Consider the following 24,923-nt stretch of genomic DNA (forward strand, 5'->3'; position numbering starts at 1 on the left):
CCAAAAACAAATAACCATTTAAAAAAGTAAAAATAAAATTCAACAGAAAGAGCCAACAAAAGAATTAAAATGATACACTAAAAATATTCGTTTAATACAAAAGTCAGAAAATGAGCAATATATACAAAATAAATACATAATACATAAAATATCTCATTTCAATTGTCAGCTTTTGTTTCCCCACATGTTCTGAGTCATATACATACATACAAAAAAAAAACAAATAGTAAAGTGGCTGATTAAAAATTCAACTGTATTAATAATTACATTAAATATGAATAGACTAAATACCCCAATCAAAAGACAGGAATTCTCTGGGTGCCTGGGTGGCTCAGTTGGTTGGTGGAGTATCTGACTCTTGATTTTGGCTTGGGTTATGATCTCATGGTTCATGAGACTGAGTTCCACATCAGGCTCCCAGTGTAGAGCCTGCTTGGGATTCTCTCTCTCCCTGTCTCTCTCTGCCCCTCCTCCACTTGCACATGCTCTCTCTCTCTCTCTCTCTCTCTCTCTCAAATAATAAATAAACTGAAGAAAAAACAAAGACACGAATTCTCAGATTGGATTAGAGACTGAGTTCCACATCAGGCTCCCAGTGTAGAGCCTGCTTGGGATTCTCTCTCTCCCTGTCTCTCTCTGCCCCTCCTCCACTTGCACATGCTCGCTCTCTCTCTCTCTCTCTCTCTCTCAAATAATAAATAAACTGAAGAAAAAACAAAGACACGAATTCTCAGATTGGATTAAAAAAAGCAAGATCTGGGGCACCTGGGTGGCTCAGTCGGTTAAGCATCCAACTTTGGCCCAGGTCATGATCTCAGGGTCCATGGATTCGAGCCCCACATCGGACTCTGAGCTGACAGCTCAGAGCCTGGAGCCTGCTTCAGATTCCGTGTCTCCCTCTCTCTGCTGCTGCTGCCCCCCCACCCCATGCCACTCACATGCTCTCTCTCAAAAATAAACATTAAAAAAAAAAAAATCAACCACGATGCTCCATAGAAGAAACACACTGTTGTTTTAAAGACATAAATAATTTGAGGGGTGCCTGGGTGGCTCAGTCAGTTAAGCATCAGGTCAATTTTGGCTCAGGTCATGACCTCACAGTTTGTGAGATCAAACTTCCTGTCAGGTTCTGCACTGATGCAGACTCTGCTTGGGATTCTATCTCTCCCTCTCTCTTTGTCTCTCCCCTGCTCACACGTGTGTGTGCTCTCTCTCTCTCTCTCTGTCTCTGTCTCTCTCTCTCTCTCAAAATAAAAAAATAAATTAAAAAATAATTTGAAAGTAAAAAGGATGGGAAAAGATACACCAGGCAAACAGCATCCAAAAGAGAGCTGGAATGGTGATATTAATACCAAACAAAATGAACTTTAAGAAATAATACTAGAAACAGAGAGGGACGTGTCATCCTAATAAAAGGGTCACTACATCAAGAAGATAAAATGAGGGGCGCCTGGGTGGCTCAGTCGGTTGAGCGTCCGACTTCGGCTCAGGTCGTGATCTCGCGGTCCGTGGGTTCGAGCCCCGCATTGGGCTCTGTACTGACTGCTCAGAACCTGGAGGCTGTTTCAGATTCTGTGTCTCTCTCTCTCTCTGACCCTCCCCCGTTCATGCTCTGTCTCTCTCTGTCTCAAAAATAAATAAACGTTAAAAAAAAATTTTTTTTTAAAAAGAAGATAAAATGATTATAATTGTATACACAGCTAATAATAAAGACTCACAACATGCGGGGAAACAAAAGCTGACAATTGAAATGAGAGAACAACCGGAAAGGACATCAGTGAGGATACGCATACAACACATTCCAACCTGATTGGACAATTACAGAATCCCTAGTGACAGCCGAATATACACTCTTCTCAAGCACAGTGAGAGCATCCTGCAGGGTAACAGCAACAGGATAAAGAAGGCAAGTCGCAGTAAATACGGAAGAATTGAAATCACAGGAACTATGTTTGTCGGCCACAATGGAATGGAGTTATAAAGCAAAAGCAGCAGAAAATGTAGGCATTCCACCAAGATTTGGAAAGTAAACGATGCACTTTTAAATAACTCACAAGGGAACTGTTTTCTCAAGGTCCCTGTAACAGGTTCCCTAGCTAGTAAGCCATTGATCCAGGATTCACACAGAGGTCTGTCCCAGCCCAGAGACCAGAATCTTGAACACATGTTCCCTACGGACGGTCGGGTCTCAATATAGGAGTGAAAATCCTGCAACAAGATTCTGTTCCTCCTCCTGTTCCCAGTAAGATTGGCTAATTAATGACCAAAAAACCCCTGTGAGGGGCTTGGCAACCTCTGCTTTCCAGAGAAACCTAGGATTGTTTTATTCCCCCCCCCCCACCCAAGGAGAAAGCTAGAGGTGGCAGAAAAGAATGTAATATCATATTTAATGGAACGTTCCAATTCATAAGAAATAATGTTATTCCATTAGAGCCTATCATTCAAAATGCCTCATATCAGAGAATGAATTATTTAACTAGGTGTTCAAACCAGACTTCAGAAGGACCCATTCATAATACATCACAATATTCTCAAGCTGAGAATGTGGGTCATCTTGGCATTTTCCTTGTCCTGCTTTTCACCACAACTATTTCCCAAAGCCGGAGCACTAAGTGTCAGCACTAAACGTCCTCATTCAGACGGGGAGGCGTAGGTCCACACCAGGCACATTTACAGAGTCAGGACACGGCGATCTACCCCACTGACCCCTTAATTAGATCCAGCAAGTCACATGAACGTAGGAATCAGGAGGTGGTTTTGCACCTGCTCCGGAGCAGGGGCTTTGGAGTCAGAAGCACTGGGTGTGAGCCCTGGCTCTTCTGCTATGTGCCCCCCAGGCAGCAGATCACTTAACCTCTTTGAGCCCACTTCCTCTCATCTGAAAAGCAAGGGCTGAATCTGCCCTCTGGGGCCGCAGCAACAAGAACAGAAGGATGTGTTTCCAGTGCCGATAAGAGGGCCTAGTCCATAGAAGTCGTTAGTAAGCGCTGTGACACGTGCCTGGCAGAACTGGTAGCAGGGCTTTGATTTCTGGATTCCCAGGCCAACCGTGGGAGCTCCTTATCTCCCCACCAACCCTTCCCAACCTGCTCTTCCTGTTCCTCCACCTCTGTTAACCTCCGCCTTTCCAGTCAGCTCAGTCCCCAGATCTTGAAGCCTTCTGTTACTCCCCAGGGCTAATCCATCAGCAAATCCTGCTGGCTCTACTCCCAAAACATATCCACCATCCAGCCACACCTCCCTGCACTGCTGGCCCCTTCCTGGCCCAAGGCAAATCTAAGGCGCCATTATCTTCCACCTCCTAAGTGGTCTCCTCCCTGCTTTGCCCTCCCTCCCTTGCAGACCAACAACCAGAGGGCTCCTATTGAAATGTGATGTCGTCACTTTCTGCTTCAGCTCAAAGGTCTCTGAAGAAGACAGTTTGGCAGTTCTGGAACCTGTACCTGGGTACATCTGAGGCAATGGAGGTTCCTTGACCCAGAAAGAATGGGAGGGATTACAAGTACAGGGAGGAAGTGGGATTTGATCCAGAGGCCTAGGCCACCAGCTACTTTCAGGGCCCTGAGAGCAGCACTTACTTCCAGCAGGGCCTCCAGAGGCAGGATGTGGAACCGAAGCCCAGGCTTGAAGGCCGAGAAGGAGACGGTGCTTCCCTTGCTTCCTAGGCTTCTGCTCCTCGAACTCTGGTATCCTCTCCAGCAGCCACCCTTGCCTCCCCGACGCTAAAGATGAGAGGAAGAGAAACAGCTTCACCAGTTTCCTATGAACCAACAGGCCAACTTATTGAAAGCCCACAGCATAGGGTCGTGCTGACAGAACTGGCTTCACCTGTTTCCTGGGCTGTTGCTTCCTTTTTTTTTTTTTTCTTTAATGTTTATTTATTCTTGAGAGAGAGAGAGCGCAAGCCAGGAAGGGGCAGAAAGCGAGGGAGACACAGAATCTGAAGCAGGCTCCAGGCTCCGAGCTGTCAGCACAGAGCCTGATGCGGGCCTCAAACCCACAAACCGTGAGATCATGACCTGAGCAGAAGTCAGACGCTTAACCGACTGAGCCACCAGGCGCCCCAATCTCTCTCTCTTTTTTTAAATAGCTCCCTTGAGGTATATTTGGCATATAAAAAGTTGCATATATTTAATATATACAGTTTGATGAGTTTGGACATAGGCACACATCCACAGAACCATCACCATAATCAAAGTAATAAGACATGAAATCACTTCGTGTCCTTTTGTTTTATTGTTTTGTTTTTGTGACGAGGACAATTAAGAGGAGATCTACCTTCTTAGCACATTTTTTTAATTAAAAAACTTTTTTAATGTTTATTTATTTTGAGAGAGAGAGAGAGACAGAATCCGAAGCAGGCTCCAGGCTCTGACCTATCAGCACAGACCTGGACGCAGGGCTAGAACTCATGAACTGCGAGATCATGACCCAAGCCTAAGTCAGACACCCAACCAACTGAGCCACCCAGGCGCCCCTCTTAACACGTTTTTAAGTGGATAACACAGTATTGGTGACTACAGGCACTATGCTGTATGGCATATCTCTAGAACTAATTCATCTTGCATAAGTGAAATTTTATACTGTTGAATGACAACTTCTGATTCTCCCCTCCCCTCAGCCTCTGGTAACCACCATTGTACTCTCTGTTTCCATCAGTTTGACTATGTTTTAGGTACCTCATATAAATGGAATCATTCAGGATTTGTCCTGTCTGTGACTGGCTTATTTCAGGTAGCATAATGTCCACAGGTTCATCTGTGTGTGAAATCTCAGAGAGGTATCTGTGCTCCCACATTCACTGCAGCACTGTTCACAATAGCCAAGTTATGGAGACCATCGGTAGATGAATAAAGAAAATGTGGCATATATATACAGCGGACTATTATTCAGCCTTAAAAAGAAGGAAATACCGTGGGCTTCTGAGAGGAGGGTGACCTACTGTGGAGCATGAAGGACATGCAGGCTAACAAGTAGGGTACAGAAAGACTGGAACATTCATCTCAATGGCCAGCCAGGGGCTGGGTTACTTTGGAGTTGGAGACACGGTATAAAGAAACACAGGGAAGGGGAATGGTAAGGGCCCAGAGAAGAAATCAGAGGAACTAACGACTTTAGAAGTTCTATCTGCTCTAAAAAAATTGAATTTTGTAACTAGGTTTTCTTCATATTTCAATTAGTTATTGCAACATAACCAATCACCCCAAACCCAACGGCTTTAAACAATAAGAATTTATGATTGCCCACAAGTAAGTCTACAGGTGTTTGGGTGGTACATATGGTCTTGACTGGGATCATTTCTGCAACTGTTATCAGCTGTGAGATCTGCTGATTGTGGTTGAGTTTTCTCCTGCGTTTAGGCAGGTCTGCAGGCTGGTTTAGATGGCCCACAAGCCTGAGACGACTGGGCTGCCCCTCATGTGCTCCATTATTCTCTGGTAGGTGGTAAGAGAGACCCAAGAAAGAGAGAACATAAGTATGTAAGGGCCCTGGAGACCTAGGCTTATACCTGGCATTTCTGCCACCATCTGTTGGCTGAAGCAACTTGTGAGGCCATTATGGAAGGATACTACCAAAGATGTGGATACAGAGAGGTGAAAAAATTGGGACGGGAATCAACCTCCCATACCATACCAGCCCCAATTTCAAGTCTGCCACCCCACTGTCAAAGAGGCCCAAAGAACAACAGAATGAATAAGACTTTGGGATCCACCAGGTTTGAATTCACATTTACTTCTTTGAGTGTGTTTGGGCTACTTGTTGAACCACTTTGGCCTCAGGTTCCTCATCTGTAAAATGAGGATAATAATCTCTCTCCCTCGGGGCTAAGAAGATGAAATGCGTGAATTATGAAAAGGCTCCGCCTGGCTAATAGCAAGTACTCAAGGATGGGTAGCAGGTGTTATAATACGCAAGACTCAAAGCCTGGCTCTGGAGTAGCTGGGGTTCCCAGGGAAACCCTAGGTGCCCCTCTTCCCTCAAGGCATTAAGTGAGATGTGGAAGATGAGGAGCGGGAGACTAGCAGGGAAAAGATGAGATAGATGAGGAGGTGGGGTCAGGAGGGTTGGTGTGATGCAAATCTCTGTGCAGGGCCTCAGGAGGCATGTGAAGAAAGCAGAGTGCACTTCATTAGTCACAATGGCCCTGTGGTCCCAGCATCTGCATACATTTGTCAACCCAGGAAGCAAAGACAGCTGACTCTCTCCAGGAACAGGAAAGAGTCAATTCATTAATTCATCAGGTCAATTCATTAATTCATCAGGTCAGCTCAACTCAACTGCTCCAGGAAGAGGGACTTTTATTGCCTTCACCCAACAGTGACTAGCTTCTGCACACAGGGGTGTGTGTGTGTGTGTGTGTGTGTGTGTGTGTGTGTTTCCATGTGAGAGACAGAGACATATACTCACTGAGAAGAAAAGAACCTCATTTAACAAGGAACCAAGAGATCATTTGGTTTATCCTCCTCATTTAACATTTGAGCAAATTGAGGCCATTGGGGCCAAATGGTTTGTCCTAGTTCACACAGCCAGTTAGTGGGCCTGGACTAGAACCTAGGTGTCCTGCTTGCCTTGACACCAACTACAAGTTCAGGTTTCCAAAAACACCCTCAGGTTGAACAATTTGCTAGAAGAAATCACAGAACTCATTGAAAGCTATTATACTCGTAGTTAGTTTATTTCAGGGAAAGGATACAGATCAAAATTATCCAAAAGAAGAGACACATAGAGTCTGAGAGGGTTCTGAATGTGAAGCTTCCATCGTCCTCAGAATGCATTACCCTCCTGGTGTTAACATTGATATTGTGTTCAACCAGAGAAGCTCACCCAAGCTTCAGTGTCTATAAGTTTTATTGGGGCCTTATATGAGTGACTAACTGCCCATGAGATTCGAGCTCAGTCTCTAGCCCTGCTCCACTCCCTGGAGGTCAGGTTCATATCATATGGCCTAAGCAGCCTACCATGAGACACCTTAGCATAAACTATCAGGGATGAGCTAAGGGGCCTACCATGAATAACAGACACTTGGGAAATTCTAAGGGTTTACAGGTTACCTCCCAGGAACCAGGGACAAAAGCCAGACCTCTTTGGGCAAGGCCTAATTCCTTAAATTCCTTATACACAACTTTCATCTGCTTATGCCTTAAAAAGGCAGTTACAATGAACATAACAGAGTATACTGGATGCCAGGCACTGTACACATACTTTGTCTAATTGCCATAATAGTTCTGCAGAGTCAGCATTTGGCCCATTTTACAGATAAGAAAATTGAAGCTCACGAAGTTGTCCAAAATTTTAGAGCTGGAAAGCAACAGATTAACACGCATACTCTTTAGGCTGTTAGGTCCATGTTGCCAACTGTGTTCATTCATTCTACAAACATTTATTCAAGACCACTAGGTGCTGAAGAATTAGCAAAGAACAAAACCCGAATCCTCCTCACTTGGAGTTGGTGTTCATTTGGGAGAGATAGGCAATAAGCAAAAAATATGTAAAATATATAGCATTTTGGACGGTGATATTGCCATGGAAGCAATTTAAAGCCATGTGTGTACTTTGGACCTTTATTCAAAAAATTTTTTTAACCTTTATTTATTTTTGAGACAGAGAACATGAATGGGGGAGGGTCAGAGAGAGGGAGACACAGAATCTGAAATAGGCTCAAGGCTCTGAGCTGTCAGCACAGAGCCTGACGCAGGGCTCGAACTCACGGACCGCGAGATCATGACCTGAGCCGAAGTCAGCCGCTTAACCGACTGAGTGGACCTTTATTCAAACATATCAATTATAACCTTTCTGAGACAACTGGGAAATTTGAATGTAGCTTAACATTATATGATACTATTAATTTTGTTAGATTTGATAATGGTGTGATGATTGTGTTCCCTCAAAAAAGTACTTATCTGGGGCGCCTGGGTGGCGCAGTCGGTTAAGCGTCCGACTTCAGCCAGGTCACGATCTCGCGGTCCGTGAGTTCGAGCCCCGCGTCGGGCTCTGGGCTGGTGGCTCAGAGCCTGGAGCCTGTTTCCGATTCTGTGTCTCCCTCTCTCTCTGTCCCTCCCCCATTCATGCTCTGTCTCTCTCTGTCCCAAAAATAAATAAACGTTGAAAAAAAAAAAAAAAAAGTACTTAATCTGTTAAAGATATAGACTGAAATAGTTATGGATGAAATAAGATTGCAAAATGATGCTAATTGTTGATCTGGATAATAGATACATGAGGAAAGGTCTTTATACTATTCTAATTTTATACATGTTTGAAAATTTTGTTGGTACAAAGTTTTTTTGTTTTTTGTTTTTTTGTTTTTTTTTTGGTTTTTTTTTCCAACGTTTATTTATTTTTGGGACAGAGAGAGACAGAGCATGAACGGGGGAGGGGCAGAGAGAGAGGGAGACACAGAATCGGAAACAGGCTCCAGGCTCCGAGCCATCAGCCCAGAGCCTGACGCGGGGCTCAAACTCACGGACCGCGAGATCGTGACCTGGCTGAAGTCGGATGCTTAACCGACTACGCCACCCAGGTGCCCCTGTTTTTTTTTTTTTAAGTGATGGATAAGGGTGGCAGATAGATGTATGAAGAGTATTGTGAGACCTAATAGGTAGATCAGGGAAGGCTTCAACAAGAAAGGGACAGTGGAGCAAAGACTTGAAGAAGATGGGGAAGAGACCTATGTGAATCTCTGGGAAAGAATATTCCAGGCAGAGATGGGAACTAGTGTAAAGCTGAGATGGGAGTGTGCCTGGGGCAGGGCAAGTTCCCAAGGAATGAGAAGCCAATGGCTGGAAAAGGATGATCAATGGGTAAAATAGCAGGAGATGGCCATCAGAGAGTAACAGGGATGAATGGGGAGGAAGGGAGCTACTTACAAGGCCATATCCAACAAAGAATCTATGCCTAAACTATATAAGAATACTTATACACCAATAAGAAAAATGCAGGCAACCCAACAGAAAAATGGGCAGAAGCCTTGAACAAGCACTTTGCAGAAAAGGAAATGGTCAAGAAGCATATGAAAGGTTTTCTACTTCCTTAATCATCGGGGAAATGCAAATTAAAACCACAATGCTACGCTATCACACACCCATAGAAAGGTTAAAATTAGAAGACAAACAATACTAGTTATTAGAGAGGTAAGAACTCTCATATATTGCTGGTGGTTGAGTAAGTTGGCACAGTGTCTACTAAAACTCAAAACATGCATACCTTTTAAGCAATCAATTCCATTTCTAGGTATATATCCAACGGAAAACCATGTAAATGTTCACCAAAGACTGGAACAAGAATGTTCAGAACAGCACTATTCTTAACATCCCAAAACTGAGAAGTACCCAAGGGATCAGTAACAGCAAAAACAATGGCATATAGTATAGCATACTATACAGCATTTAAAATAACAAAGTAATCCATACAGATGAATCTCACAAAAATAGTGAGCAAAGGAAGCAGACACAAAAAATCCTGTGACTCCATTTATGTAAAGCTCAAAAACAAACAAAACTAATCTGTGCCTGTAGAGGACAGATTGTTGGTTACCACTGTGAAAGTCGTTGGAAAGGAGGATGGAAGAGTGGGAAGAGCTGATAATGTCCTGTTTCCTGATCTGGATGCTAGTTAAGTACATGTGTTCAATTTGTGAACACGTACCAAGTGTCACACTGATGATGTGTGCACTTTTCTGTATATTACGCTACAATAAAACATTTAAAAAAAAATCACGCATCTTAGTTCCCTTCTCAAAGGTAAGCAATGACATGTTCACCATGCAGATGCCCCTATCCCCCATCCCATGCTGAATAAAAGCAATACAGAGTATGGGTATTGTTGCCTGGAAAAGAAAGAGTAGAAGATGTGCTTTCTCAGCTCACAGCTGCAACCTCTAAGGTTAAAGACACTGAAACTGACAAGGTGAGTTTTCCAGCTCCTGGGTGAGAATCTACTCCCAAGAAATGGGGCAAAACTATAAAAGAAATACACGATGACAGCTATCTTCCCCTCAGCATTACAGATACCTTATTGTATCTTATCCAACAGAACATTTTTATACAGGATCATGACACCAGTTAAGTTGTGGTACCATTTTGAAATCATTTAAAGGGATTGAATATTTTAAATGTAGACATTGTAAGCTCTTTAAAAGCCAAAATTAGTAGCTTTTCAATCTAGAAATAAAAAGGCACTGAACATCCCACAGGTTTTAATTTCTAGTAAGATAAATATCAATAGCCATAACCCATATAAACAAAGCTCTTTGGGGTCCTCAATAATTTTAAAAGAGTCAAAGGTCTCACTTGGGACCAAAAAGTGAGGTCATCGTGGATGATCCCCACCCAACCTTGTTGACAGGTCTGTTTCTTCCTATGATCTCATATGGAGCTATTGTTTTTGGAATTCCAATAACCAAATAAATCCCTAGTTGGGCCTAGGTTATTGCTACCAGCTCAGTAAGCTGTTTTTTCAGTGACGTCAAGGACTTCGACCAAAGTTAGTTTCTTTTCTCCTTGGCATTTTGGTCTATTTTGGTTGTTGGGGGCTCCTCCCCCCTGCCCCATTCTTTTTTTCCTTTTCTTTTTACTGTTATTTTAAAATTCTTTTTACTCTTTTTTTTTTTTTTTTTTTTTTTTTTTTTTAGTTTGTTGATATTTTCTTTTCTTTATTTTTGCCTGTCATCGTATTCTGACTGCATTACCAAGATTAGTTCTTCAGGAGAACTTCGAACTGGTTTTCTTTTGAGGTGATCTGGACCAAACTTGTCACCAGCTTTTCCAAATGTGAGCCGACCTTAGGACACCTTGACTCCAAGTGCAGCATTAAGCCCAACATGCTGCGGGGCCCCCTCTCAGTCACCTCTGCCGAGGAGAGACTCAGACAACGGTGTCCTCAAGCCATTGGCCAGGGTAACGGGGCTGTGGTGAGGCTGGCCCAGCACGTCCTGACCGGGAAAACGATGGCCGTGAACATCACTGCTGAGACCCCACAGAACTCCGCCAGCCTCCAGAGACTACCCCGCAAAGCAGGAATCGTGAAGGGCAGATCACCTCCACACGGCGAAACACTTAAAGTGACCGGGGCTGCGGAAACTGCCGGCCTCGTGAGGAGGGGCACTGGTGGAGGAAAGGTGTTCGAGCACCCGGTGGCCCACGGCAGTAGGAGAGAGAAGAGGCTGAAGGCTTTAGCAACAAGCTCACCTTTTTCAACAAGCCGGATGCCTTCTGTGGCAGCCCCCCGTGTGCCGCCCCCCCCGCTCGTCCAGGGAGTCCTTCCACACACATGGGTCAACACATTCCTGCCTCTTGAGGGACAGAGCTCCAAGGAGCTATGCCAGCCGGTGCTGAGCAGAACAGAGCACCTTCCATTCTAGCCCATGGAAGGTGGAAATCTGCTGGAGAAGTTGCTCTTTCCCACCCGGTAAGAGGGGCAGGTGGGGGATACTAGGAAGACTCCGTGGGTTACTGTGGGTCATGAATCTGAGGGCCTGAAGGCCCAGGTGGAGCCCCTCTGTGACTACAAGGACCTGGGCGGCTGAATTCGGGGTGCCCGTGGGTTACCCCCGGAAGGAGAGACCCGGGACTCACTCACAGGCCGGAAGTACGATGAGGCCATGGCCACCTACCTGCTCCTGGGGGGTGAGAGACCCGAGGGCGACCTCCCGCCCTGAAGCCTGAGCCTTCAGCTGATCTAACCAACAGCGGCTCCTGTCCCTGACTCCGAGGGACGCACAGGGGTCTCTGCCAACCCGCCTGAGGGGAAGACCACCCTGTCCCCCCTGCCCTGTCACCAACCTCTCCACCAGCAGGAATCAGAGCAGGAATTCCTCACTTTGGGAGAGAGCGGCCTGGGCCAGGCCTCCATGCAGAACGGCCAAGACAACCTAAGCCAGCCGGGGTCCCGGGCGGAGGCTTTCCGCTTCTGCCACCGCCACCATCCCTCAGGGCCCCTGCAGGAACCCCAGGCCCAGGCAGGCCTCTGGGCTGCGCCCTTGCAGAGTCCCCGCGAGGAGCCACTGTCCAGCACGGCCCCCCAGCAGGTCCTGGTGGCCTCCCCTCTACCCACACTGTCGCAGGGATGGTGGAGACCCAGTGTCCATAGGGAAGGCCCCATGCTGGGCAGCCCAGCAGGTGCTAGACCCAGAGCCTCTGCCCTAAGTGAGACCCTGGCCTCTCCCTGAGAGGGCCGCTGCCCGCAGGGGGCCACTGGGGGCATCTTTGGGAAGTTTCAGTTCAAATCTCTAGGAGGAACCTTTGTCCAAGGGTGGCCGGTTAGAACCTAAAAGAACCTGAAAGCAAAGACAGAGGGAAGACACCTCGCTCCCGGCGCGGCCGCGGAGCCGGTGACACCGAGGGAAAGACCCGCCGGCGACCGCGCGGCGCTCCCAGCGCTGCAGGTGCAGGACGGAGGTGACGGAAGTGACGGAAGTGACAGCTCCGCGGGGCTCCCGAGCCGAGCCGCTTCGGGAGGCGGCCGCCGGGACGGGAGGGGACGGCCACACCGCAGTCTGGGGGCACTGCTCCTCCGCCGCGTCGTCTCCGCCGCCTTGCGCGGAGGGCAGCCGACCCTGCGGGGGGACAGACACGGCGCCAGTGAGAGCTCACGAGGCTGCGGGAGCCCAGCTGGGCGGCCCCGTCGCCACCCTCCCTGCGTGTGGCGGCGACTCCAGCAGCCGGGACAGTGGGGGGCCTCCCGGTGCAAAGGCAAGGCTCCACTGTGTGCGCTAGAGGCCGTAGGCCAGCGGCCACCGAGGCCCCCGGTCTGCTAGCCTCGCTCCTGGTGTCGGAATGGATGGTTATGGCCGCCGGCTGGTGGCTGCTGCATCCCTCAAGTTATTTCTCGGCTGTTTCTGTCCTTGAGAAATAAGGCTCAGATCTAGGGCTCCCCTTCCCCACCCTGCCTATTCCTGCTCTGTGGAGCTTCCCCGATGCTCCAACAGGTCCAGGAGGGCATGGCCTGGCTCCTGGGGCACCCCAGCCAGGGCCCCACCCCACCCAGCATCCCTCCAGCACTTAGTTTCTCCTGAGGATTGAACAGAAAGTAAAAGAATATTTGGGTGGGGGAAGGGACTCTGTAAGACTTTTAATCTGAGAGGAATCGGGAGACACTAGAGTTTTCACAGAGAATTGACATAAGCTGACTGATGTTTCAGTGCGATCCCTGTGTCTGCTAAAGTGTTTAGGGGACCAGGGCAGAAGTGGGGAAATACCAGGAAATATTGCCATGATCCAGGTGAGTGGAGATGATGGATTGGACCAGGGTCATGGAACCAAAGGTGAAGAGGAACATGGCCCTGTGACTGGCAGCTTGTACCTGCTGAATTAGCCCTCGGGGCTTGATGTCCCAGGGGCCTCCTGCAGGGCCCTCTGCCTCCCAGGCCCAGTATGGCCTTCCATCCTCTCCTATCTCTTCTCCCAGACCCCCTCTTCTAGCTAATATCAGAAGGGCCAAGTAGCAGAGGCCAAAAGAAGCCATCTAAGATGCAAACTGTGAAATATAGAGCTAAAGGAGACACATCACAGAGGAAGAGGAGGCCCGTCGGTTCATGGTCTCAGCTGTAAGCAACAGAAACCAACTCAGATTGATTTCGGCAGAAAAGGGGTTTATGACCATGATACTGAGCGGATCACCAAATCGCCGGTGTGCATAGAGAGTCAGGTTCTACGAAACACCGAATCAATGCCCACTACCGCATGGCACAACTCATCAGGTGTGGACATCCCTATCACCACCAGCGAGGCAAAGACTCTACAGCTTGCACCATCCACCCCCCCAGCACTGTACCCTGCATCCCACCCCGGCCCCACGGCCACGACTGCCCTAGGAACCCAGTCCAAGTGGAGGCTCCCAGTCCCTACCTCTTTGAGTCCCTGGCTCCTGCTTCCAAGTCAATGCAAGTCACCTGACCATGCTGTAGCTGCAAGGGAACCTAGGGAAGGAAGCATTTGTCATTTTCAACAATGACATACAAGGGCCAGCGGATGCTAAGCAGCCTTAAAACAATATACACACAATTGTCCATAAGAAAAAGTGTATCGGATGGGGCCCAGCAAATGTCCTATGATTAGGAGATTACCAGACTGATTTCCTTCTGTGGCTCTAATGCACACTACCAGAAGGAAAATTCAAGAGAAAAATTACTCTCCTGAGGGAACCACCTTAAATGAAAACACTTGTTTAGATATTTGTTTGAATATTGTCAAAAGCATATAAAAATTTTATAAAACAATATTTGTGATAGAATAAACACTCAAATCCTGACAATATCATTTGACATCCCCCTTGACCCAGCTCTTACTAGAGCTGAGTAAACCCTTGGAATTCCCAGGTATTCCAGCAAATTACCTTTTTTTAAAACAAAATTTTTTTAATGTTTATTTATTTTTGAGAGACAGAGTGTGAGTGGGGGTGGGGCTGAGAGAGACAGAGAGAGAGAGAGAGAGAGAGAGAGAGAAAGACACAGAATCTGAAGAGGCTCCAGGCTCTGAGCTGTCAGCACAGATCCTGATGCGGGGCTTGAACTCACAAGCCGTGGTGAGATCATGACCTGAGCCAAAATTGGCAGCTCAACCAACTGAGCCATGCAGGCTCCCCACAAATTACTTTTTTTTTTTAAATTTTTTTTTTCAACGTTTATTTATTTTTCGGACAGAGAGACACAGAGCATGAACGGGGGAGGGGCAGAGAGAGAGGGAGACACAGAATCGGAAACAGGCTCCAGGCTCTGAGCCATCAGCCCAGAGCCCGACTCGGGGCTCGAACTCACGGACCGCGAGATCGTGACCTGGCTGAAGTCGGACGCTTAACCGACTGCGCCACCCAGGCGCCCCACAAATTACTTTTTTAATACCAGTTAGTTTGAGGGACATTTCTATTATTTGTACCTAAGAGAATCTGGAATAAACAAACAACTATATTTGAATTAAATTGGCACTTAACATTGGTTGGTTCTATTTGTTTGGACTACAGACATAAACGGACATAAGCACTTTTACATTCTATCAGAAGGAAATGGGGAATAAAAATGGAAATGATTATAGATTTATTTTTATAACTCTCCATCTGTGAGAGCTTTGGTAAATTTTATTTTCTTTACAATTTTTTTCTTAGCTTTTAAGGTTTAGTTTTTCTTTTTTTATTTTGAGAGAGATCAAAGAGCAAGCAGGGGAGGGGCAGAGAAAAGGAGAGAGAGGGAATCCCAAGCAGGCCCTGTGCCACCAATATGGAGCCTGATGTGGGGCTTGAACTCACGAACCATGAGATCATGACCTGAGCCAAAACCAAGAGCTGGTTAGTCTGACACTTAACTGACTGAGTCCTAAGGTTTAGTTTTTCTTAATGTAAGTAGGACAAAAACATGTTTAACAAAGAGGTCTTACTGTATGTTGAAAAAATTTTATATTCGAGGCAAAGCAGGTTCTATTTGTTTCTGGAAAGAAAAAAAACTTTGACACAGATTTTATGTCAATATGTGAAAGAATAGATTTCAAAACTTAACTATGTATAAAATATGAAGGGAAAGGAGTAAGGGAGATTAAAACTGTCATTAAGTAATAGTATAAAATTAAGGTTCCGCTAAGCATCCAAGTCTAGCACTGATGCCTTCTTATCCTCAATACACACACACAGTAAAATGGTTACTCTGCTCTAAGGGATCTAGGGCACTGGATTACACTTAAATAATGAAGTAAAACGTACGAATTTTGAAACATTTCCCTCTAATCATCAAAAAATGGACATGGACATTTACCTCTACTCCCGCCTATGACTTAGATTAAAAGGTCAAACCACAAGGGTAAATAGAAGTGGCAAGGAGACAACAGCAATAACATTTTGGAAGCAAGAGGTAGGAGTAGTGACTTTTTAGCAAACGTGAGGAAACCAAAGCCCAAGACAGCAGCGGCCGGCCCCTCTCAAGCTCGGAACTGGAGGCACCAGGGAGCCTGGATGGGGTGGGGGTAGGGTGGATGTGGTGGGAGAGAACAGGCGGGCAAAAAATCAGGGGAGTCCCTGGAAGTATGAATACAGAGTGGTTAGAGGCCTATATTCACTCCCCACTGGCAGAAGATTGGAGGTTTACTCTCTGGAGATGTTCATCAAACAAATGAAACTCTGGACTTCAGGGCCCGAGGCTTTCCATGCACTCAGCAAGCTGAGCTGAAAACAGCAACAAGTGAGCATCTGCACACCAGACAGTGAGACCCCCTGGCCCTCTTGTCCACTAGGCTCCCCGAATACTGGTGGGTAATTTAGGATCTAGTTTTCAGGCTACCTTTACTTTCTTCTTTCTGATTCTATTTATGTTTTGAATTCTTTACAATGACATGTATTATTTATATATATAAGCAAACATTCAGGAGGTAAATTATTTCCAACTTAGATATTACCAGGCACCAAATAATGTGTCAGTTTGCTTCAACAGTGAAAAGACATCTGAAGCAGCAGCTAAATTGGGGTGGCCATCTGATTAATTTGATAATAGTCCACTATTATTCACCAAGATTGATCTGCTCTTTGCATAGACATAATTGAGCCATCCTTTAAAGATAAAGAAATTGGCATTAAGGTAGTACAAATAATAAATGTCTGACCAGAATTCAAACCCATCTGTCTGGCTCCAAAGTCTAAGCCCACGTCCCAGCACCTTAAAACCTCAGTGCCTCAGTAAATCACGTCAAAATGCCACCCACAAATCTGGACTTGCAGCCTCATTGCTAGAAATTAGTTATTCTCACTTTTTTGGTAAAGAGTATATTAAAAAAATTCAACCTCTTTCTCCAATGTTAAACAGATTGCCAGGTAGGTACCCAAAATAAGATCCAGTCCTTCTGCGATAATTGAATTGTTTCTGGTGGACATCCACAGGGTGACTGGCTTTCTCAGTGGCAGTTTCATAACGTATCAATATCCTTAACCGCCGCTAGGGGCGCGAGGCCCGCCCGCCTCACGCCCAGATGAAGATGTCCTCTTGGCGGCAGCTTCAGCTCTCGGACTGGGAACTCGGGGCCGCGGAGTTTGGCGGAGTTGCAGAAGGCGTTGAAGCGCCAGGAGACACCTTGCACAACGAAAAATTCATTTGCAAGTTGCCCACTGAAGGTAAAAAGACCCCGGGCCGAACTGCAAGCGGTGGTTGCAGAACGTGGAGAGTGTAAGCCAAGGGGAAAGACCCCTCTGGGAGTGGATGTGGATGCGATTAAGGCCTGGAATTCTGACACTGACACTTGACATTTCATGACTGGTTCCTGGCTGTTCCTCTGTGGATGACAGCAGGTCATCTAAAACAACCTCAGACAAAGAGGGACAATCCATTCCTTTGAAAAGGGATGAAGAGCCTTCCGCGGCCAGACTTTGCAGTGGCCAAGTGCAAGGCTTCCGGGACCGAGATAGTGCAAGGAAAATTACCAGGGATAAAGAGAGGCATTGCATAATGAAAAGGGGGTCAATTCACCACGAAGACATAACAACCTTTACTGTGGTTGAACCTAACAACAGAGCATCAAAAGAGCTGAGCCAAGATTTGGTAGAGATGCAAGGAGAAATAAACCAATCCACAAAGTTGGAGACTCCATCACCCCTCTGTCAGAAATGGACAGATCCAGCAGGCAGAAAAGCAGTAAGCCTATAGTTGAACGAACTGAACAGCACCATCAATCAATGGGGTCTATTGACATTTATAGACTACTTCAACCAGGGCAAGAATAACATTTTTCTCAAGCTCATGTGGAACAGTCACCAAGATAGACCATATTCTTGGGCATAAAACACATGTTAACAAATTTGAAAGAATAAAAATCAAACAAAGCATGCTCTCAGAACACAATGGAATTAAACTGGAAACTAATAACAGAGAGCTAGCTGGAAAATCCCTAAATAGTAGAAGGGTAAACAACACACGGGTCAAAGAAGTCTTAAAAGAAATTTAAAAAATTTTTTGAACTCAATGAAAATTAAAATACAACTTACTAACATCTGTGGGATGCAGCAAAAGCAGTGCTTAGAGGGACATTTATAGCACTGAATGCATATATTAGAAAGGAAGAAAGATCTAAAATGTATCATCTAAGTCCCACCTTAATAAACTAGAAAAGAAGTGCAAATTAAATCCAAAGTAAATGGAAGAAAATAAATTTTTAAAAATTGAAGCAGAAAAAAAATTGGAGCAGAAATCAATGAAATTGAAGACAGGAAATTAATAGAGAAAATCAAGAAAACCAAAAGCTGGTTCTTTGAAAAGATCAGTAAAATCAATAAACCTAGCCAAGCTACTGGCTCCTTTCCAAGAAAAAGAGAGAGAGGACACAAATTACTAATAGAAAGGAAAAAGAGGCCATTGCTACTGACCCCACAGACATTAAAAGGATAACAGAGGAATGTTATGAACAACTCTATGCCCACAAATTCTGTTGATCTTTTTAAAGGACCAAATTTTGGATTTGTTAATTTTCTCCATTTCTTTCTCTCCACCCCCCGCCCCATGGTTTTTCTATTCTCATTTTATTTATCTCCTCTCTTATCTTTATTATTTCTTTCCTTCTGTTATCTTTGGGCTTAATTTGCTCTTCTTTTTCTAATTTTTTAAGGTGTATAGTTAGGTGATTGATTTGAGTCTTTCTTCTTTGTAAATATGTGTATTTATAGCTATCATTTTCCCCTTAGCATTGTTGTGGTGTATCTCGTAATTTTTGGTATATTGTATTTTCATTTGTCTCATAATATTTCCTAATTTCCCAGTGTGATTTCTTCCTCAACCTTTGAGAGTTTTCCACTTTCTTCTTCTGTTAGTGATTTTTAGTTTTAGTCCCTTGTGATCAGAAAAGATACTCTGTATGATGTCAGTCTTTTAAAATCTATTGGTATTTGATCTGTGAACTATCATATGATCTATTCTGAAGAACGTTCTATTTGTACTTAAGATGAATGTATATTCTGCTATTGTTGGGTGAAGTGTTCAGTACATTTTGATGAAAGAAATCAAAGAAGTTCTAAATAAGCAGAAAGATAATCCATATTCATGGATAAGAAGACTTATATTGTTAAGATATCACTTCTTCTCAATTTCATCTATAGATCCATCACAATCCCAATCAAAATCCTAACAAGTTACTTTGTGAATAACAACAAACTGATTCTAAAGGTTATACAAAAAGGTAAAAGATCCAGAATCCAAAAAAATTTTTTTAAATTTCTTTTTAACATTTTATTTATTTTTGAGAGAGAGAGAGAGAGCCGAGAAGGAGCATAGAGAAAGACACAGAATCTGAAGCAGGCTCCAGGCCCTGAGCTGTCAACACAGAGCCTGACGTGGGGCTCGAACTCATGAACTCTGAGATCATGACCTGAGCCAAAGTCAGGCACTTAACTGACTGAGCCACTAAGGTGCACCCCCCCAACAATATTAAAGAATAAAGTTGGAAGATTGACACTACTGATTTCAAGAGGTTACAAAGCTACAGTAATCAAGACAGTGTGGTATTGGTGAAAGAATAGACAAATAGATGAATGCAGCAGAATAGAGAGCCCAGAAACAGAGCCACACCAATATAGTCAACTAATATTTGACAGAGGGGCAAAGGCAATACAATGGAGAAGGATAGTCTTTTCAACAAATGGTCCTGGAACAACTGAACATTCACATGCCAAAAAATCTGAATCTAGACACAAACCTTAGACTTTTGACAAAATTTAGCTAAAAATGAACCATACTGGGCACCTGGCTAGCTCAGTCAAAAAAGCATGTGGCTCTTTATCTCAGAGTAATGAGTTTGAGCCCAATGTTGGTGAGATTACTAAAAAATAAGTAAATTTAAAAATGAACCATACTTCTAACTGTAAAATATAGAAATTTCTAGGGGCGCCTGGGTGGCGCAGTTGGTTAAGCGTCCGACTTCAACCAGGTCACGATCTCGCGGTCCGTGAGTTCGAGCCCCGCGTCGGGCTCTGGGCTGATGGCTCAGAGCCTGGAGCCTGTTTCCGATTCTGTGTCTCCCTCTCTCTCTTCCCCTCCCCCGTTCATGCTCTGTCTCTCTCTGTCCCAAAAAATAAATTAAAAAAAAAAACGTTGAAAAAAAAAAGAAATTTCTAGATGATAGTATAAGAGAAAATTGAGGTGACCTTGGCTGGCAATAAGTTTTTTATTTTTTATTTTATTTTTAATTTTTTTGAATGTTTTATTTATTTTTGACAGACAGAGAGACAGAGCATGAGTAGGGGAGGGGCAGAGAGAGAGGGAGACACAGAATCTGAAGCAGGCTCCAGGCTCTGAGCTGTCAGCACAGAGCCCAATGTGGGGCTTGAACTCACAGACCGCGAGATCATGACCTGAGCCAAAGTTGGACGCTCAACCAAATGAGCCACCCAGGCACCCCAATAAGTTTTTTAGATACAAAACCCAAAGCAAGATTCATGAAAGAAAAAATTGATAAGTTGGACTGCATTAAAATTAAAAATGTCTGTTCTGTGAAAGAAACCATTAAGAGAATGAAATGACGACGTACAGGCAGGGAGAAAATATCTGGTAATAATATCTGGCAAATATCTGGCAAAACACATATCTGCTAAAGGATTTATAACCAAAATGTACAAACCACTCTTAAAACTCAGTAATAAGAAAACAAGCAATCCTTGGGGCGCTTGGGTGGCTCAGTCAGTTGAGCATCAGACTTCGGCTCAGCTCATGATCTCACAGTTCATGGCTTCCAGCCCTACATCGGGCTCTGTGCTGACAGCTCAGAGCCTGGAGCCTGCTTCAGATTCTGTGTCTCCCTCTCTCTCTGCTCCTCCCCGGCTTGCACTCTGTCCCCTCTCTCAAAAATAAACATTAAAAATAGAAAAGAAAGTGGACAAAACATTTGAGCAGATACCTTACCAAAAAAAGGCAAATAGCAGATCAAAATGTGCTCAACATCAAATGTCGTCAGGAAACTGCAAACTAAAACAATGAGATACTGCTATACATCTATTAGGATGGCTACAATCCAAACACTGAGAACACCAAATGCTGGCCTGAAAATAGAGCCACGAGAGCTCTATTATTGCTGGTGGGAAGAGTGAAAGAGGAAGGCCACTTTGGAAGCTAGATCGATAGTTGCTTACAAAGCTAAACATAGTTTTACTGTATGATTCTGCAGTCATGCTCTTTGGTAGTTCCCCAGATGAAAACTCATTCCACACAAAGAGCTGCACATGCATGTTTACAGCAGTCTTACTCGTAATTTCCCAAAGTTAGAAGCAGCCAAGATGTCCTTTAACAGGTGAATGGATAAACTGTGGTACATCCAATAATGGAGTATTATTCAGCAATAAAAAGAAATGAACCAAAAAGAAATTGAGCCAAAAAAAAACTTGGAAGAAACGTACATGTATATTGTTAGGTGAAAGAAGCCATTCTGAAGACTACATACTGTGTAGTAGACTAAGACTACATAGTTATCCTAACTATGACACTCTGGAAAAGGCAAAACTTTAGAGATAGAAAATGATCAGTGGTTGACAGAGGTTCTGGGGGAGGGGTAGATGAATAGGTAGAACACGGGATTTTTAGGGTAGTGAAACTGTTCTGTTTGGTTCTGTAATGATGGACACGTGTTTATACAAAAACTCTTTGTACAAAGGATATCCAACACAAACGAGTGAGCCTTAATGTTAACTTTGGACTTTAATTAATAATAATGAATCAATACTGATTCATCAGTTATAACAAATGTCCACACTAATGTGAGAAGTTAATAATAAACTAAATCACGTTGGGGGTGGGATGGGGGAGAATGGAATATTCTGGAATCTGTACTTCCTGCCCAATTTTTCTATGAACCTAAAACTACTCCCCCCAAAATAAAATCTATTAATTTTTAAAAAGTAGGTTGATTTTTGACATAAAATAGGAAACGTCTAGAAAAGCTTTAGGCAGAAACGCAGCACGGTCAGATGCAGGTTTTGGATAACGCTGTCTGGAGCAGTCTGGGAAGGGATGGGGGTGGAGTGCAGGGCAAGGGGAAAAGTGTACAAAGTCTGGCATCAGCAGTGCATGGTCCATACAGAAGACAGAGACAATCTTGCCGAGGGTAATCAGGAAGGGAAAGAGGTTTGGGGTTTGAGAAATATTTACAAGATCAAATAGGAGAGATGTGGTTGGTTCTGTATGAATGGTAAGAGGGAAGGGTAAGAATGAAGCCTGGTTTTCTAGCTTGGGTGACCAGGTGAGTGAAATTTTTGCCGAAAGAGACATAAAGTTCCCCTAATCTCAGACTGCATCCTGTGCGCCTTCCTTTGTCATCACAGATTGAAATATGTCAATATTGTGTGCTTACTTGTTCAGTAGCAGCCTACCTCTTGGACTGAAAATGTAGGGGCAGAACCACGTGAGGTCTGCAGGCCCTGGCATCACCAGCACTGGCTGTGGGGGTGGCACAGAGTCAGCACACAGTAAGTAGAGTAAGTAGTAATTAAATAGTGGTAAATAGATAGATAGATAGTATCTATCTATATATAATGAGAATGGGAGCATACAGGAAAAAAGACACCAATTGAATGAGTTCCCTTCTGGACACGGCCAGTCTGAAATGATCCTGGTGTGGATAATCAGAGGCAGCAGGAAATGAGTTTGAATCTTGGGGTCAGAATAGGTTTGGATATAAAGATGTGAGTTTCTAGCAAGTAATAAAGTATGAAAGTGAGAAGAGCCTCAGGGACCAACCCTCATGACTGTTACACATTTAAAGGGATTTACTTCCTCCTCCTTCCTAGTCAATTACCTTTGTCTTCTAGACATACACTGTCACTGCCCCCTGGGCTGCTCACAGAGCCGGCATATGACACAGCTCAGGGACACATTTCAAGGTTGTGCCCCAGGGAGGGCCCACCTGTGCCTTAATGACCTTCCCAAGGCAAAATTATATGCCTATAATGTCTTTCCCCCTATTTTGCCTGAGGGTTCTCTAAACAGCCCCTGAATTCTGTGAAATTCTCCTCCATGAAATCCTCCCATTCTGGGCCGAAGAATAATTGTCCTGAATATCCTGGCCATCAAATAGCAAAATGTCATTCTGCTCAATCAAATGTAGAAATCTTACTCCTTCCCAGTTCTTTTCCCAACTAGATACTGTTGTTAGTCATCTATCCTTAAGACCAACTTAGGCCTATGTTGATATAAACACCTGTTGCCTATTACTCTTTGGTTTATTTTTTCTATTCTGTTGATTGTGTGTTCAGTCACAGCAGGGTTCTGTGTGCTTTGACCTTGTGGTACCCTGAAGAAATCTCAGGCTATGCCAAGTGGGGTGGGGGGATTTCCTAGACTTTCTAGCACCATTCTGTTGAAACCATTTATTCTATAGTCAGGTAATACATTCAATTATGCATTTTGGCTCAGATAATGTTCATCAAGGAAGGATCCAGGCTCCTCCTGCCTGTCTTCTGTAGTTATCTTGGCTTTGTCTTCATACTTGTCATCTCACGGACAGTGATAATTGTTTCACCTACAAGTTTTGTATCCCCAAGAAGATGGGGGCAGGAACAAGGAGGAATAAGGGAGAAAAGAAATTTCTTGAATTATGTCTTTGTCGTTTTATTCTGGAAGGGAAGCGCTCCTCACTGGTTTTTACCTACATCTCACTGACCATCTGCAGCTACAAGAGGACACCAAACAAGCCTGTAGCTTTTAAAGCTTCTATGATAGAGCTTAGAGATGGGAGAAATGAAAGCAAGACTTGCCAATCAAGTATTTCAGACTTAGGAATAAATGTAAGTTACATTATTATATCTACATATTTCTTAAAATCCTGTGAGCATACCTTAAGCTAATTTACTCATACGGATGTCAATTTCTATTTGTGTAATTTTGGGGGTGGTCATATTTCAAAAATTTCCACTCTATTATTGTATTCCTATCCTTTTTTATTTTCAGTCTTGGTGTCGGCTCATATGGTCTATTTTATTAAAATGAACTCAGAAAGGATAGAAAATATTTCTAGATGCTAGCTCAGGTAATTGGGGGAATAGAATATATTTTTAGCCACATGTTATTTTTTAAATTGGTTCCTGGAATTTTCCCCAGTGGCGGCAAGAATATCTTTGGTTGGCAAGCAACGGTACCATGGATAATTTTACCTATCTTCCCACATGTTTGCCCTGCTTGGTACATTACATAAATTGGAGCTGGTACAGATGTAAAGTCAGAGAATGGGTTTTATATGTGTGGAGCCTTTTGCACAGAGAAGTGCTTTGTCTCCATCTGGCGGACAAAGCCATCTTTGCAACGTCAGCCATGGTTCTCAAGCCTGCTGCACTTCAGGATCACCAGTGGGGCTTATAAACAATCAGAATACCAGCCTCCTCCCCAGACCAATTCAGTCCGGTCTGGGAAAGGACCAGGCTTCAGAATTTTTTTTTTTTTAAATTTTAGAGAGAGAGAGAGAGCTAACTAGTCTGAGTGGGGGAGAAGGGCAGAAGGAGAGGGAGAAAGAGAGAAAGAAAGAGAAAATCTCAAGCAGGCTCCATGCTCAGAGCAGAGGCTGTCATGGGGCTTGAGCCCATGACCCTGGGATCATGACCTGAGCTGAAATCAAGAGTCGGACCCAGGTGCCCCTTCAGTATTTCTTAAAGGTATGTAGGTGGGGTGTCTGGCTGGCTCAGTTGGTAGAGCATGTGACTCTTGATCTTGGGGTCATGAGTTCAAGCCCCATGTTGAGTATAAAGATCACCTAAAAGTAAAATCTAAAAAAAAAAAAAAAAAAAAAAAAAGATATGTAGGTACTTTTAATGTGCAACTAAAGTTAAGAACCACGGAGGAAGAGAAGCTGTAAATTGGTAAATACTGGACATTCCTCCTATAAAATTTCCATAAAGGAAAAAGAGTAATCTATTCTGTACTCTTCCGGAGACCTTTTCCCACCTTCCAGAGGGGAAAGTGGCAAGTGTTGCCAAGAATATAAGAAGTCTAAATT

At 44.2% G+C, this 24,923-nt stretch overlaps 1 long non-coding RNA gene across 1 annotated transcript; it reads right to left on the bottom strand.

Moving 5' to 3' along the window:
• Nucleotides 1-3,438: 3,438 nt before the first annotated feature.
• LOC122493028 lies at nt 3,439-16,859 on the bottom strand. Its single transcript, XR_006299803.1, has 3 exons — nt 16,753-16,859; nt 13,842-13,912; nt 3,439-3,722 (listed from the first exon to the last, which is right to left on the bottom strand). It is a non-coding gene; the product is annotated as an uncharacterized LOC122493028 (long non-coding RNA).
• Between the last annotated feature and the right edge of the window lie 8,064 nt (nt 16,860-24,923).

Source organism: Prionailurus bengalensis, chromosome D2 (assembly GCF_016509475.1).
Source record: "Prionailurus bengalensis isolate Pbe53 chromosome D2, Fcat_Pben_1.1_paternal_pri, whole genome shotgun sequence".
NCBI lineage: Eukaryota > Metazoa > Chordata > Mammalia > Carnivora > Felidae > Prionailurus > Prionailurus bengalensis.